This window comes from Heterodontus francisci, chromosome 1 (assembly GCF_036365525.1).
Source record: "Heterodontus francisci isolate sHetFra1 chromosome 1, sHetFra1.hap1, whole genome shotgun sequence".
NCBI lineage: Eukaryota > Metazoa > Chordata > Chondrichthyes > Heterodontiformes > Heterodontidae > Heterodontus > Heterodontus francisci.
In genome coordinates, this window is record NC_090371.1 from 191302529 (window position 1) to 191319997 (window position 17469).

The following is a 17469-nucleotide window of genomic DNA, read 5'->3' on the forward strand; positions in this document are numbered from 1 at the left end:
TGGGCAGGCAACTAAGGTGGTTAAGGCCCCAATTAGGGGCGATTTTGTGGCCTCGCTAGCAGTTTTCCGCTGGTAGAGCAGCCTCTTGCCCCATGCAGAGGCTGCTAGCTGAATGGAGGTGGCCTCCCTGTGGCAGGCTGGGTGGCCATCAGAGCCTGAGGCTGCTTGCCCTAACGACAGGGCTGTGGGCAAGAAAGGCTGCACCCGCGGTCCAAATGATTCCTCTGGAGGGGTTTCCCCTCCGCTCTCAGGAACCCACCAGCTTTGGCTCTCATAAGTTTTGGCTTGGATCCAGACCTTCGAGGCGGCCTCCATGTTGAAGTGCCCTCACGGTTCCCAACCAGCCTCACCAGCACCCATCTCTCTTGGTGGGGCTACCGAGGCTCCAGAGCTGCTGGCTATCTGATTGGACCAGCAGCACCGAGAGCCCCCAGCCCCACCGTCCTTCATAGGATGGCGAGTGCAGTGGCCGCCAATTAGGAGGCTGCCTCCCAGAAGATTGCGCTGCTGGTCTCACTGCCGGCAACTGCAGGTTCAGGATCCCCATTTGGTCCTGCGTCAGTGTCCTGAAGCCCGTGGAAAACTCCTGCCCATTATGTCTGGTCCATAATTTAGTCTGATAATCTACTTTTGACTTGTCTTTATCAATGACATTGCCAAAGTTACCAAGCAACACTCGGTAGAGTTAAACAGTCCATCTCTTTTTTTCCTTCTTCCCCTAGCTATTCTTATTTCTCATTTTAGCTCCTGCCCACAGTGGGCCTTCTCATCCTACAGTTCCTTCTTCTGGCACTATGGAGGGCAGGATAGACTGGATGTTGATTTTTCTTTTGAGAATCACCAGTGCCACTCCATAAACAGTGTAGAGAAAGCATGTTTACAGAGGTGTATATTTATTGCAGTCTGTGACATACACTAGGTTTAACAACAGGAGGGGAAAGCAAGTTAAGTGGGTATCTTCATTATATTATAGTCCATTACACAAATCTTGAAAGCCAGTGCTTTGATCAGACGAGTCATCTGACCTCTTGCCAACATTATGTATATGCTGCATTTCTGTGCTTCAGGCATCGTAAGTAATTTTCAATTTTGTATTTAATTCATTGGAAGAAAATGTAGAAGGAATTCAAAGAACTGCTGCAAAAAGTCCTGAGGAACGTCAACATCAAAACACATAGAGCTTTCTCAGTGGTTCATTAAGTTAAAACCATTCATTGTTTCTCATAGATCCTGTAAGCAATTCTGCTGCTCCCGTTTCACTCATACAGCCCCAATTCTGTGATGTATAACTGGTGCTGAAGAGCTTTACTGGGGAAAGAAGAGGCTGCAAAATGGGACTGCATTATAAGACTTTTATTTCCAGCTCCATTTCGAGCAACATGTTTTCAGCTGTTACTTTGTTCCCAGCAATCAAAATGGCTATTGGGGGTGTGACGGAAACCACACCGGCCAAATGGAAACATAATAATTTTGTCATATGGAACACAATTTGAACTGTTACTGGACATTGAACATAACTTGTTTAAAAAGACCACAGAGCTGAATGGCTGAAAACATGGCTGCACATTTGCATTCTGAGAGACAGTTGCATAGAAAGACAATGGGAATGCTCCCTGATTCAATTTGTGAGATGGGTTTTGTCAATAGTGATGAGCAAACGACATTGAGAGCCATTGTATGATAAGAGCCAGTACTCTACCCCCTACTCAGGGTGACAGGAGAACTTTTGAAATCAACAATCTTCACAGATGATGCTGTTTCAAACAAAGAGCTGGTCACATGACTAACCTGCTGGCAAACCTGGAAACTGTTTGAATTGTGCCTCACAGAAAGGTTTAGGGCAGACTGCAAATGAACTTCAAGAAGAAAGCACCGCTCTTTCCCTGCCTCTCTCTCTCACAAAGTTCTAGGGAACCATGGAAGCACCTTAAGCCTCAAGATAGATGACCTCTTCAGCCTTCTGGTACCAGAGAAACACGTTTGAAAGTGTGCACTGGGCCCCAGCGAGAACAGCAAGACTTAACTCCAATCAAGGTCTTTACATCCAAACTAGAGACAGTTACTAAATTCCAGTTACTACTCCAAAGCCACTCCTCACTGACCTGCTTTAATTTTTCTCCCCCCCCGTATCTATTTGTGGGTGTGTTTATCTCATATGCATGCTAGCGTGGTTGCATCGCATATTTTTAGTAATTTTAACTGAGTTAGAGTGATAAGGTTAATAAACTTACATCTTTCTTGTTTAAACCTAAGAAAGCCTGTCTGATTGGTTCATTTACAATTACAATTAGAGAGCAGTGAGCAAGGACTCAGAGGTGAAGCTAAAAAAACTGTGTTTTTAAAAGTTAAACCCTGTTACGGCCAAACCAGCAAAGGACCAAGAGGGAAACCTGAGACCCCTTCCTCACCTGTTGTAACAGGTGTTTTCAATGGCCCTCTTGGATTTGGAGGCAAATTATCACATCTTGAGGGGATAAGAAAGGCAGGTGTGATTGTACCTCACAAATTATATGTGCACGCCTATTTACCACTTACTAATTGAAACAGTCCTTCTTGGGTATGTCTTAAGAAACCTGCCTTTCTAAAAGCAGGCTGCCACATGGCAATGATCTGCAAATAACTTGTACCACATGGATGGCTCTTCCCATAGATCTGAAGCTGAATTAAAATTTATTGCTATCAGATATTTCAAGGATACGACCAATGATATTTGCCAAATCAGTCAGTTAGCTGCCCATATATGCCTCAATGAAGTGATAGATGCCTTGTTTGCAAGGAGAAATGCATACATCACTTTTCTTGTGCGAAGGAAGCATGAACTCAGCAGGGCACAGAACATTTGCCGGGTGACAGAATTCCCAAGAGTGTAGAGCATAGTAGCTGGCACCTAATGCAGAGACTGTCAACCCTGACTCCATTCTTCTGCCAGGCCAGGGTGCAATGCTCTCTTCTAAGAAGAGTGTCATGGAGTGTCAAAAAGAAGCAGCTTCCTACACCAACCTTTGCTGCAGCATGCCTACTTTGCCAGGTATCAAATGGTGGTATTGTGTGACTTTGCTACTTACCCACAGACTCTGACTCTTGCTTTCGCATTGTTTTTTTTAACTTTTTTTCCCCTATTCTCCCCTCACACCACACAATCCTGCTAAGTGCTGGCCAATAACTAAAATCTATTTTGAACCTTTATAAACCCTGAAAAAACATATACCCTCATCTGCAATTCCTTATCATTTCCCTGCAGTTACTAGTCCCTGCTTACATTGCTTAGTTCCTCACTGGCTAGAACTATCTTGTTTCAGAAAGGCAACTCTGGGATCCACCTCAATGCATGCACAGTGCACTGCTGTCTCCCTAAAGTTAGAAATTTAAATGTTTAAGGAGCAGAAATAATCAAATCTCTTCTCTCTAAATATTTACATTTAAGTCAGGTATGTTTACAGAGTGTTCATGGGCTTGAAGTGGAAATGGTATGAAAGGGCCATATGAGAAAAGATTGGGTGAATTATCCCACTGAATGCCATGGCTGGGACTATAGTTTGCTGCAGGTATGGAAGCTAATACAAGGTCCTTTCCCTCCATCAGGTGGCTTTGACAGTACTTCCACTGTTTCAAAGGACCTACTGCATCCTTCCACATGGAAGTTCCAAGAGGTTGTAGTTGATCGAAATGAAATCTGTGGGGAACTGGGCAGCACATCATGCTGCCATTTGTATGCAGCAGACACAGGAGGTGTAGCCAGTGGTAATCCCAGTGAAGGCAGGTGCAAGGAAAATCAGGTCAGGCGGTGAGGCAGTGGTTGGTGTCACCTCATTCTATCTCTGCTATCCCGTCCCACACTTGGGCAACCACCTTAGTGAAAGAGGAACAAGGGTGAGGACTCTCAGTGATAGGGGTTCCCACACCCCTGGCTTACAGGGAACCCGACGTAACATTGGGGAACTGTACACAGAGGGAGAAAATGTGTGTCAATCTCCAACCCCTGTGGAATTGGAGTCCACAAGGGGAAGTCCAAGTTTAACTTCATCCACTCCTGTACTCTCGAGATAGGAGCATCACAGCCAAGCTACAACTGTCATCATTGTGAACATGTCCCACTGCAAACTCTTTATTTTACTCTGTGAGCCCTGATCTTCTTTGGGGCTGCTTTTAGCTTTCGGCAGTGCAAAAGCAGATCGGCCGACATTATAGATCCAGTTCACTTCAACAGAAATAGGAAACAGGCAGATGTGTATAACTGGCCCTGATCTACTCTTGTCTGTCAGGCAAGACGTATAACAGGTAGGTGTTCTGCTCCTGCCTGTCGGGTGACATGCATAAAGGGCGGGTGATCGATGTATAATGATTAAGTGATCTACTCCTGCAGCTTGGGTGACATGCGTAACGGACAGGTGATCTGCTCCCACTTGTCATGTGAGATGTATAATGGGTGGCTGATCTGCTCCTGCCCATTGGGTGAGATGTATAAGGAGTGGGGGTTGTGGTGGTGATCTACTGCCCATTGGGTGAGATGTATAATTGTGGGGAGGGGGGGGTGGTTGCTGATCCATTCCTGCACATTGGGTGAGATGTATAATGGGCAGGTGATCTATTGCGTCCCAATGGGTGAGATTTATAATGGGTGGGTGAACCTCTCCTACCCATCAGGCAAGATGTGTTATGGGCGGGTGATCTGCTCCTGCCTGTCGGGTGACATGTATAATGGGCGGGTGATCTACTCCCTGTCTGTCAAGCGTGATGTATTAGGGGCGGGAACTGCTCCTGCCCATTGGGTGAGATGTACAACAGGCGGGTGATCTGCTCCCGCCTATCGGGCGAGATGTATAACAGGCAGCTGGTCTTCTCCTGCCCATTGGGTGAGATGTATAACCAGCAGGTGATCTGCTCCTGGCCGTTTACCACCCATACCAACAGTTACAACCAGGTTTTCTGATTTTCTAATTCCATTTGGATTATGTCTATTTACCATTAGTTCTGTTGACCCAATAATTTGTTGTATATTCTTGAGGATATTATTCAACCCAAAATAAAAGTTCGCAAGTCTCTAAGTTTTAACAGACATAATACATAAAAACCTACAGAACCGTCCTTTCATTTAGTCTGGAATCCTTTGAAAGGTGATCAGTTACATATTATGATTTTCACCGACAAGAAAAACATTTATTGAAAGTATATGTGTCACATTACCTGCTCCACAAAACATTATATATTATGTGCAAGAACACTGAATTAATAATAATGCCTACCGAGTTGTCAGGAAAACCCGAAATGCCAAATGGGACATATAATTTCACCGGTTGGAAGCTTACCTTGGATTTTTAATGGGAAAAATCCTACATGTTAACTTTTTAAAAATAGCAGCCAAGCTAGACACTGCAATTTACATTTGAAACAACAGGAGATTGGACTGTCGACAAAGAGCTGAATTTTATTCGGGTGCCGCGCATTCAGCGGCTGCTGCAGAGCCGCAATATTTCGCATGGGGGCTCATTTAAATAATGGGGGCAGAGTGCCCGCCCCCAATAATGTATAGTGGCAGCGTTTGCATCCCCAGAAATGGCGTCCAGCGCCATTTTTAAAGGGCTTTAAGCCCTTAGAATTACTTCAGATTTCTAAACAGGCAGCAGTATGAGTTATTTATGAAACAACAACAAATATGTGGATGGCCCTTCCCCAACCCCCCAATGGTCATTTCAATACCCAAAATGACCAACACATTCTTTTTTTTCCCTACCTGAACTTTACCCCCTAAACTTCTAACATTTGGCCTATAACCCCTTCCCATCATCCCCACATCCAATAAAAATTGATTTCCCTGCTCCTCCACCCCTCCCGCTCTGAAATTTTTATTACTCTGCCCCCCCCCCCCCCCCTCGCCACCAGGTTCTCACCTCGAAACTCCATGTGGTGTTCCGAAGGCCGAATGGAGGCTGTAAAATTGACTTGGAACAGCAGGTAAGTTAATTTGAATATAATTACTGTTGATTTAAATATGCAGATGAAGGGCCCGCCACCAGGCAGTGGTTGGGGGGGCCGCACCAAGGACCCCCCGCCGCCAGTAATAAGCGGCAGGCCCTTTTCGACGTCGTGCGTCGATGCAGGCCTCTCCCTGCAACATTTTACCGCCCCCATGCTGCGACCCACAGTATCGAGGGGCCAGTAAAATTCAGCCTAAAGAGTCTAACAAGAAGCCCAGCCAGAACAATGCTTTGGCTAACTGAGTAGATTAGCCAGACGATCCACGTTAGCAAGCCATTCAAAATCATCCTGAGGCATTCAAAAGTGGAGACTTCCCTCTGGAGGGCACACACTGGCAACTCCACATAAGAGGACATTTGGATTTTAAACTTTGGACCTCATTAAAAAACAAAGGGGATTGATAGAACAATGTGACTGCTTGCTCATCTCTGAAGAAACTGGACATTTTGTCACACGGACAACTGACAGGCAGTAACTGAGTATACTGCAACGAAGCAGGCAGCTGTCCCTTGAGTGTGTATCTCTCTCGTTCTCCAGAAAATATCAAGGCAAGAACATGTCACGACTGGGGACCCTCCAAGCCTACAGTCCACTACAGCCAGCAACCAGGGGAAGGGAATCAACTACCAATTCTGCCTTCAGGAAAATGCTGAGCAAAGGAAGCCAACTGAAGTGCACTTTGACCAGCGAGGACTTCAAGAATACAGCTTCAGCTGAGGACTGCAGGATTTACAGACTGTATTTAAGTTCCATTTATTCTGGACTTTAATCCAATCACCAAATCTGTTTCCCTCTGTAATCTATTTGTGTGTGTGTGATTCTTGTGTGAATGTGTGCATGAATCTGTAGCGTATTTTTAGTATTTTAAATAGGGTTAGAATGTTCAGTATAATAAACTTACCTCTTGTTTAAACTCAAGAAAACCTGTTCGATTGATTCTTTTGCAATCACTTTAGAGGAAAAAGGTAAAACACTCACTGAGGTGGTAAGCACAACCACTGTTTTAAAAAGGAATAAACCCTGCTGTGATCAAACAAGAGGAATGGCGAAAGGGGAGCCTGAGACCTGCTCCTCACCTGGCTGCAACAGAGTCATAAACTGGACAACAAGGTTACTACAACTTACAGGCAGTTCTATTTGCCTATTTTAATATGAAACTTTTATTACATTTTATTACATTTGCAGATTTAAAAAAAAATGCTCCCAGTCAGCTTGCTTGCAGCGGCACCGAATGGCAGAATGTTCCAAATACATTCTGAAGCTGATATAGTACTAAAATATTATTCGATTAGAATTCAGTCAGCCATGACCATTGTTCAAGGCAGATATTATTACAGCGCATAAAATAAATATTTAATCAATACATTTCTGATAACCATCAAATTGTAAAGTCATTTTTACTTCTACCAGTTTTTAACAGTGCAGGATGCATCTAACTCTGGCATTTTGCTTTGTGCTTGAAACACATTTTAAAGATGACTGTAAGTTATGGTACTGTAGCAGTAAATCTGGTTGGATGAAAAATAGTTAAGTAATAATGAATTCAAGATGCCTCTTATTCATGAATAATGTGTTTTTATACTGATTGGTCAAGGACAAAGTGGAGTTCTTGAAATCCTTAGTAAAATGCATTGATCATCAATACCAACACATGTTTCAGCACATGGATAATACCAGATATACCATCTGTGACTGGCTAATATCAATGTTTGTATGAAGGCTTTTTTTAAAGGAAACGCTGCACATAAGTGAAGTCTTTGATCAAAGACATTGCAATAATATGAAAACCCTTTGAGGACTGAACTAGCATTCCTAATAAGAACATTTAAAATACATAGAAACATGGAAAATGGGAGATGGAGTAGGCCATTCGGCCCTTCAATATGGTCATGGCTGATCACCCTGCTTTCGCCCCATCCCCTTTGATCCCTTTAGACCCAAGAGCTATATCTAATTCCTTCTTGAAAACATACAATGTTTTGGCCTCAACTGCTTTCTGTGGTAGGGAATTCCACAGGCTCACCACTTTCTGGGTGAAGAAATTTCTCCTCATCTCAGTCCTGAAAGGTTTACCCCGTATCCTGAGACTATGACCCCTGGTTCTGGGCTCCCCCACCATCGGGAACATCCTTCCTGCATCTACCCTGTCAAGTCGTGTTAGAATTTTATAGGTTTCTATGAGATCCCCCTCACTCTTCTGAACTCCAGTGAATATAATCCAAACCGACTCAATCTCTCCTCATATGTCAGTCCCGCCATCCCAGGGATCAGTCTGGTAAACCTTCGCTGCACTCCCTCTATAGCAACAACATTTTTCCTCAGATAAGGAGACCAAAACTGCACACAATATTCCAGGTGTGGCCTCACCAAGGCCCTGTATATTGCAGCAAGACATCCCTGCTCCTGTACTCGAATCCTCTCGCTATGAAGGCCAACATACCATTTGTCTTTTTTACCACCTGTTGCACCTGCATGCTTACCTTCAGCGACTTGTGTACGAGAACATCCAGGTCTCACTGCATATTCCCCTCTCTCAGTTTATAGCTGTTCAGATAATAATCTACCTTCCTTTTTTTGCTACCAAAGTGGATAACCTCACATTTATCCACATTATGCTGCATCTGCCATTCATTAGCCCACTCACTCAATTTGTCCAAATCACCCTGAAGCGCCTCTGCATCCTCCTCACAACTCACCCTCCCACCCAGTTTTGTGTCATCTGAAAATTTGGAGATATTACATTTAGTTCCCTCATCTAAATTATTAATATATATTGTGAATAGCTGGGGTCCTAGCACCAATCCCTGCGGTATCCCACTAGTCACTGCCTGCCATTCAGAAAAAGACCCATTTGTCCCTCCTATTTGTTTCCTGTCTGTCAACCAATTTTCTATCCATTGCAATACATTACCCCCAATCCCATGTGCATTTTACATGCTAATCTCTGATGTGGGACTTTGTCAAAAGCATTCTGAAAGTCCAAATAAACCACATCCATTGGCTCCCCCTCATCAACTCTACTGGTTACATCCTCGAAGAATTCAAGTAGATTTGTCAAGCATGATTTCCCTTTCGTAAATCCATGCTGACTCTGCCCGATTCTACCACTGTTCTCTAAGTGCACTGCTATAGAATCTTTGATAATGGACTCTAGAATTTTCCCCACGACCGACGTCAGGCTGACTGGTCTATGAATTCCCTGCTTTCTCTCTACCTCCTTTTTAAATAGTGGGGTTACATTAGCTACCCTCCAATCTGTAGGAACTGTTCCAGAGTGCATAGAAGCTTGGAAGATGACCACCAATGCATCCACTATTTCTAGGGCCACTTCCTTAAGTACTCTGGGATGCATACCATCAGGCCCTGGGGATTTATCGGCCTTCAATCCCATCAATTTCCCCAACACCATTTCTCTACTAATACTGATTTCCTTCAGTTCCTCTCTCTCACTAAGCCCTGTGTTCCCCAACATTTCTATCTCCATAGATACATAATCCAAGATTGCCACAAATTCAAAATACAGGCTACATTTTTGTCCTTTTCTCCAATTATTCTTTGCAACATATGCATGATTCAATATTTCTGCAATTCTCCATCATAAAATAACATGCAGATCACATTCCATAATCTTGAGTTATTGCTTGACTCCCAGCATCACAAAGCAATATTTTCAGCCCATTTCACGCAATTGATATTCATCAGCTCCAATTATTAGGTAATGACCAAAAGCATCAAGCCCAATAATACCATAACTAACTCCTATTGTATACTTCTTCATTAGAAATGGAAAATCATGCATGCATAGTTCAAAAACAAAAGAAAATCCATATGCAAAATGAAAATTAGTAGTCTATGGCGATAGATCCGTCTGTTACAAATAATGGGCTCAATTCACTAATGACATGTTTAAATTGGGAAGGTGTGCTGAAAGGGGGCATCGGTCAGAAATAGGGTTACAATACTGTAGTGCCAGTTCTGCAACCTGTGATCTCTTTGAGCCCTGCTTCTGCCATGGAAAATGCATTAGGTCTGATTTTAATTTGCTTCGTCTGGTGGGAATGAGGCAGAGAGCTGTGCTGATCACCCCATTCCCATTCTGATCCCACCATTTCAATTAGGGCCTTCAGAATGGCTGTCCTGACATCTGCCTGAAGCAGATAGGAACTCCATTAAAGTATTCAAATTAGGGTCCTGTGATGTAAATAGGACCTCGTTGGCAATTGTTATTTGTGTATAGATCTACTCAGTCCTATTGGAAGGTACAGGTATGAAATGGCAATTGGAAGTGTTATTTAAAGGGACACCCACCTGCATGTGCTCAGATCATTGGTATCTATGTGCAATTTTAATATTACTTGTTCCTTTGATAGGTGAACTATTGTAAGACTCACAGGACTACAATTAACATCCAAGGAAAACGTGAATTTTTATTATACTTTAACTAGACCATATATATACTGCACAAGCCACACCTAAACACATTTTACTCTGTGGGCTACACCCACAACTTTCTGGTCACATGTAACATGACAATACTTCCTCTGGTGACCTTCACTTACAGCTTCTTAAGGTGGTCCACTCTTAAGGTTGTCCCACAACATCCCCCTTTTTTCCAAAGATAAAAACATATGTACAATATACAATGATGTTGCGCTTTGAACTAACTATCCATGAATGAAACAAAATGTTACTTACAAGTGAGTAAGTTTAACACTCTCTAAAACATAGAGGAGGTTTGCTTATTCATCCCTCTCCTCAGAGCTCAGCTCATCTTGATGACTCTCTGAGACTCTGGTGATTCAGAACTCTGGTTCGCATGTTCTTCTTCTGTACTTGTAGTCTCTGTACGTTCATCTTCAGACATTGTCTTTGAACGTGTCCGCGTTGCCACAGGGTTGTCACGTGTAATGTTGTCGTACAGCTCTCTGAGTTGACTTGGGTTCCATCTGAGAATTGCACCATTGAGTGTGATCTGGGCAGCTTTCACATCCTAGCAACCTCTGCAGGATACCAATTTCCTGACACATGATTTGAGGAGTCTGACCTCCTGTCCTACTCACAATCGATTTGATTCTGGTCATGCTTGCCTTTTATACAATACCTTCACCTTCCCTTGTTTAGAAAGCTTAGAAAAATGATGACTGGCAAAATCACCAATCACCAGCAATCTCTCTGGCCTCCGGGTATTTGCTGCAACAAACTGAAATCTGAGGAGAGACTCCCAGTCATATTGTCTCACTGTGTCAAGACTCCCAGTCTTTGTGCCAATCTTTAAATGGACCAACCTCATACACTCAACCTGGATATCTTCTCCCATCTTCGGTGCGTTACTAACTTCATTTATTGTGATAATTCATAAACCTCGGCATCTTGGAGGTCCTGAGACAGCTGATCCAGTTGTGTCTACCATACAAAACATTTGTGGTAGCCACTCTGAGCTCCCATTGCGACACTGTAAGGTTATTGTTCCAATGCACTTGGTGGAGAACCATTGTCGGCAGTCAACCTAGCTGTGGTAGGTTGTACCATAGATTCCCATTCCTTTAAATTCATGTCCTTCAGTAAATGGAAGGGCAGAACATTTGCACTTGCTCCAGTGTCGATTTTTACTCTGAACTCATGCTTGCTACTCTTCAGTTGACATACAATCCCAATCATGGCAAATGCCTCAGGTTGCATAATAGCATTGACATGTTGATTCAAATTAACTATGTAAAATACTTGCTGTTCGCATGAGTGCATTCTTCATCCATGTCCCCTGATAAGCTATCTCTCTGCTGACTTGAGGTACCTGATTGGGCTTTTGTTTTGTATTGGCATACCTTTTGTTGCATTTGTCATCCTGTCTTGCAGACAATCTCTCTGCATGTGATCTTCCACCATTCCTGTGTGCAGTATCTGAGCTCAGCCTTCTGCACTGCCTTGCCCAATGTCCTTGCATGCCACAAGCTTTGCACAGGTCCTGGTAGTTGGACAACTGAGAATTGAGTGAGTCAGGCCACATTCGCCACAAAGCTTAGCAGACTTTTGAGCCTTGGTTACCATACCAATTGTTGTAGCTGCCCCCAATGCTTGTAACTGTTGGCGCCCAGCCATGATGCCTTCAAGTTTCCTTCCATCATTGAGTAGTGCATTTATAGTGTGCCTTTTCTTCTTTTCTCGCAGGTCTTTTTGAAAGGCCTCAAGTGGGGCAGACACGATTACTAACTCTATAATCTATTCCGACAATTCAATATCTGCGCAGTCACATTTTTGAGCTTTGTTTCGGCACCTTGCAACAAACTAGTCAATGGACTCATCTTGCATTTGACAGTAGGTCATAGGCTCAAGCCTCTGTACTCAGAAATTTACCTTCACTTTGCGTTGCTCCTCCAGGAATGTCCGTGGCTTGCCAGGATCCTTCTGATCCTCAGCTGACAATCCTAATGTATTGATCGACTGCAGATTCTCATTACCCAGTGCAATCATAATTTAGATAACTTATTTCTCTGGTTCACTCACTTCTTGATCCAGGAAACACATTTCCACTTGCTGCCGAAATAGTTTAAATTTGAACGTTATGTCTGATACCTTCCAATCTATAACTGGGTATCTGAAAGCCAGTGCCTTAATGATCCTGCTTTTTTGTTTATAAATATAGGAATTTTTACAAGTTTTCTTTTTCACAGGCTCACTTCTTTTTTATTATTCAGACATTTGTTTCCTGCAGGAATACCTCTTTAAGAGTGAGACTACATCAGTTTTTTTTAAACAGAGAGAGCAGTTCTTAGTTTACTCGGGCTGGTTCTTTTTTTTTAACTTTGATTTTTTGTTTAAGTTGAGAATTATTTTTTAGAGGGCTGCACTCTGCAGTCCAGGCAGCTGCCAGAACCAGCCTTTTACTTCGTGCTGGACCTCCAGTAGCGCTGTTGGATTCTTCCCGCTCTTTTCAGATTAGACCTCGGCCATGAGCAGAAACAAAACATGAAAACTAAAACAGTAATGGCTTCAGCTACTGTTTTTCAAATTTTTTGACGCCCTGCTAGATTAGTTGAAAGCTCTGATCTCCTGGCAAATTGCCTACTGTACTCAGAGTTTCAACACCTCCTGGGATCCTGTCTGTGGCCCAGCTCGCTGCATTATTGTAGGGTCTCCTGCCAGTTGCACTCCAGGATCTTCAGCAACTCCAGGTAATCGACCTGCTGTTCTTTGTTCTTCAGAAAAAAAAATCAAACGTTACCATCATGTAATATTTGGTGGTCTTCAGAAAAAGAATCCCACACATTGCCACCATGTAATATTACTTGTTCCTTTGATATGTGAACTATTGTAAGACTCACAGGACTACAAGTAATATTCAAAGAAAATGTGGGCTTTTATTTTACTTTAACTAGAACATATAAACAGTTACTGCATGAGCCATATCTAAACACATCTCTCTCTGTTGGGTGATACTCACAATTCCCTAGTCATGTGTAATATGATATCTTACCTTCTTCGGTAACCTTCACTACACTTTTTTAAGGTGGTCCGCTCTTAAGGTTGTCCCAGAACACAATTTCCCCTGCTGGATTTCTTCCTGAGTCATTCCATTTGGAATCACTGATTTTCACTATTCAGCTTCTAAATCATCAAGAAGCCCAGGGTGGGAGTTATCCTGGGCATTCCACTCTGGTTGAAAGAATAGGAGAAATGGCAGCAGGATGGGGAACCTTAAGGAGTTATAGTTGGAGCTCTCAGGAGGCCACATGCACTTGCATGTGACCTTACATTGCCCATAGGGTCTGTAGACCCAGCATCAGTTATCTCCAATTTTCTGAGGAGGCGGTACGTCTCCAGAAAAGTTGTCACAGACCTGTATAGCTTTTTATGACAAGTCCTGCAACTTACGCCCCCAACTGGCCTCATCTTACTAATGGCAATCAACCATTAATTTTTCCACTTCAGGCTATTTCCAGGCTGCAGCAGATGACCTCAGGCAATAAACAGCATCATGCAGCTCACTGATGCCCTCTTTACCAAAGCCAATGATTTTATTGCCAGAAGAAAGGAGTAGCAAGCAAAAATGAAATGAAAGGGGAACCAATATGGGAATATGAAATGGATTCTGTGGGTAAATGACAGAGAGCAGCAGCAGCCAACTGCCAGTTTGATGGTTGGCAGATTAGGCTGTGAGTGCAAGGAGGACTACCTGTTTGGTATTTAAGGCTCTTTCTCCACTACCTCCACCCACCCTCCCCAGCCTTTTCTGCAGTGCTAATGAAGCCATTCTAGGTAACTCAATCACTTAGAGCAAGCCATTGACTTTGGCTCTGATTCTTTCTGTACTCACTAGGGCTTGTCACAGTGCATTAAAAATAACTTGAGCTAAAGGTGGGTTAACTTTCATGGTTTTCCCACTTGTTTACCATAACTTTGGCAGAGGAGCCCCGAACACCCCTGCAAAAACAGCAGAATTGTTTCTTATGCTACTTTTCAAGGTTTCCATGGCTCTTCCACCAAAGTTATGGAGAATCCCAGCAGAGATTCATCCCCAAATGCATCTGTCATGAACATGTACTATGCTGAATGATGATTTTTAATCTATTGGTTGGAAACCTAAATTAAACTTTAATAAGGAAGCAGGAGACAAAGACCTTTAAAAAGAAAGCAACTAAAATGGCCACCACAATTTGCATCAAAATACCTCACATTCCAAGGTATTGAGGTGGAGACAAATGTCTGGTTAATCTCCCACCAGAACAATGACTTATGAATTTTAAAAGAGCTACCTGCCTCATCTCCATTAACAAGACATTCAAAGCCATCTTGAAACATTAACAGTGGTGGAAACAAACCTCAAAAGGTAAACACTGAAACAATGGGACCCAAGAGAGAGATTGGAATTTTAAGATTTGAATTAATTAAGATGCAAAAGAAAGAATACACTGGACAATCATTTGACGGTTTCTCCATCTGTGTGAAAACTTGCAGTTTCTTTTAGCTACAGCAGACAAGCACCTGCTTTTGACCAGTGCAGGACCCAAGTGGAGGTCTGTTTGTCTGTCTGTCTGTCGCCAGGCAATGCTGTAAATTTGAACACTGCCTGCAGGCTGCAAAATATCCAAGTCTCTCATTGCTGTAGACAGAGACCCTGGGGAGAAAACCATCTACATCACTGTCTCCAAGAAAACCCTAATCCAACCAATCTATTCTTTTCACTCTGTAACCTCTTTGTCTAATGTGTATGTGAAAGTTGCAGCGTAGTTTATTATTTTATTTAAATTGGGTTTTGGTTTTAAGTACAATAAATAAACCTCTTTCTTGTTTAAACTCAAGAAAACCTGTCCGATAGGTTCTTTTATAATCATAGCACATAAAAAGGGTTAAGCAGTCACTGAATTGGTAAGCATATCCACTGTTTAAAATAAATAAATCTTGTTGCGGTCAAACAAGGTGAGGGACAAGAAAGGAGACTTTCGATCCCCCCTCACCTGATCGTAACACATCTATGAAAGGAACATTGCCACATATGGGAAATAACTTTCAACTCTGGCGGGGCATAGACGTCCCAAAATGGATTGGATTTGATACAACTCAATTGAAATCAATGGATCGGAAAATTGGACACGGTGTACAACAGACGGCCAATCTGATATCACCAGTTGTACACCCCTGCCGACATTGAAAATGACCTCTACTAATTTAGGTCACTTGCCATGTGCTGAGTAGATTCTGTGGGGCAGAGCTTCCTGTCCTGTAGCTGAATGTGTTGGAACTGGCATGTCAGTGAACAGAAAAATTGGATGGGGAAGATAAGGGAACCTGTCAGACTTTCAATCAGTTTAAATTAATGGACAGAAATTTGATTGCATTCCCTTATTGACATTCGATTCCCCCACCCAATATTCCTCTATTGTCAGGAAAACCCTATATGTCAAATGGGAGATATTAATTTCATTGGTTAGAACCTTACCTTAGATTTTTAATGGAAAAAAAAAACCCTACAAGTAAGTTTAAAAAAAAACTAGCAGCTAACATGGCCACTTCCATTTACATCTGAAATACCAGGAGATTGGACTGGAGACAAAAGGTCTAACAAAAGAAGCCCAGCCAGTACAATGGCTTGCTCTAAGTAATTGAATTACCTAGAATGGCCTCATGAGCACTGCAGTCAAGGCCATCCCCACCCATTGACATTGAAAGAGACATCCCCCTCCAAGTGTGAATGGACATCCTGGGGCATATAGAACCTTGAATTTCTAGAAAAACCTCATTAGAAACAAAGGGGATTGAGAAGAACCATGTGACTGCCTGTTCCTCTCTGAAGAAACAAGTATTGTTACACTGACAAGCAGACAGGCAGTAACCGAGTGGACAGCAGCTGAGAAGGCTGCTACTCCCTAGTCTCTCTATATCTTCTCTCTCTCCCCAGAAAACATCAAGTGAAAACTGTCTGCAACTGGGGGATCCTCCAAGCCTACAAACCACTACAGCCAGCAAACAGGACAAGAGAGCCAACTACAGATTCTGCCTTCAGGAAAACCCTGAGCAAAGCAAGCCAGCCAAAATACACTTTGACCAACCAAGAACTTCAAGAATACAGCTTCAGCCATGGACTACTGGATCACCCACTTTACAGACTGTATTTAAGTTCCATTTATTCTGGACTTTAAATTAACAACCAAATCTATTTTTACTCCTGTCATCTACTTGTGTGTATGTGATTCTCATGTGAATGCGTAGTGTATCTTCAGTATTTTTAAAATCAGATTAGAGTATTAAGTAGAATAAACTTACCTCTTTCTTGTTTAAACTCAAGAAAACCTGTGCAATTGGTTCTTTCTCAATCACAGTCAAGATAAAAGGTAAATCACTCGCGGAGGTGGTAAGCACAATCACTGTTTTAAAGGAATAAACCCTAATGCGGTCAAATAAGAGGAAGGGGCAAAAGGGGAGCCTGAGACCCCCACCTCACCTGGCCGTAACACTATGCACTGTGCTCAAGCAATCCAATATACCTTAATTTACTAAAACAGATTATCATTTATCACATTGTTATTCATGGGACCTTGCTGTGTATAGATTGGCTGATTTGTGCTTCAAATGTACTTCATTGGCTGTGACTTTGGGCTGTCCTGAGGTTATAAGGATTTTTCTTTACCCAGGTGCAGACAGGAACAGGAAAATATGCCTACGTTATTTGCACAGTCTGAGTGAGTGTGTGGGATTGTGCATGTGAGCCTGTGTGCAGGTGACTGAGTGCATATGAGAGACTATGTGTGTGACTGAGTATGTCTTCATGTGTGTGTTTTCAACACAATAGCTAATATGCAGGTGCTTTAAATAAACACAGACAGAAATGTCCTTTGGTGAAAAATAATCACACAAATATTCTGTGGTGGCATTATCCTGACATTTAGGGTAAATTTTCAACATGATACCCAGGCATAAAACAGGCTTTGTGATCGTTCACCTGCAATACCAGTCATATGCCAGGTGACAGGTTGAAAATCTGCCCAGTCGTGTGTCTCC

At 42.7% G+C, this 17469-nt stretch overlaps 1 long non-coding RNA gene across 1 annotated transcript in view; it reads left to right on the plus strand.

Annotated features, from left to right (window-relative positions):
* LOC137374085 (uncharacterized) overlaps positions 1–16635 on the plus strand; it is a 30258-nt gene extending 13623 nt beyond the window's left edge. Inside the window, exon 3 of the long non-coding RNA XR_010975761.1 lies at positions 16370–16635. This is a non-coding gene — a long non-coding RNA (uncharacterized lncRNA). The remainder of the gene's footprint in view (positions 1–16369) is intronic.
* The last annotated feature ends 834 nt before the right edge of the window (positions 16636–17469 follow it).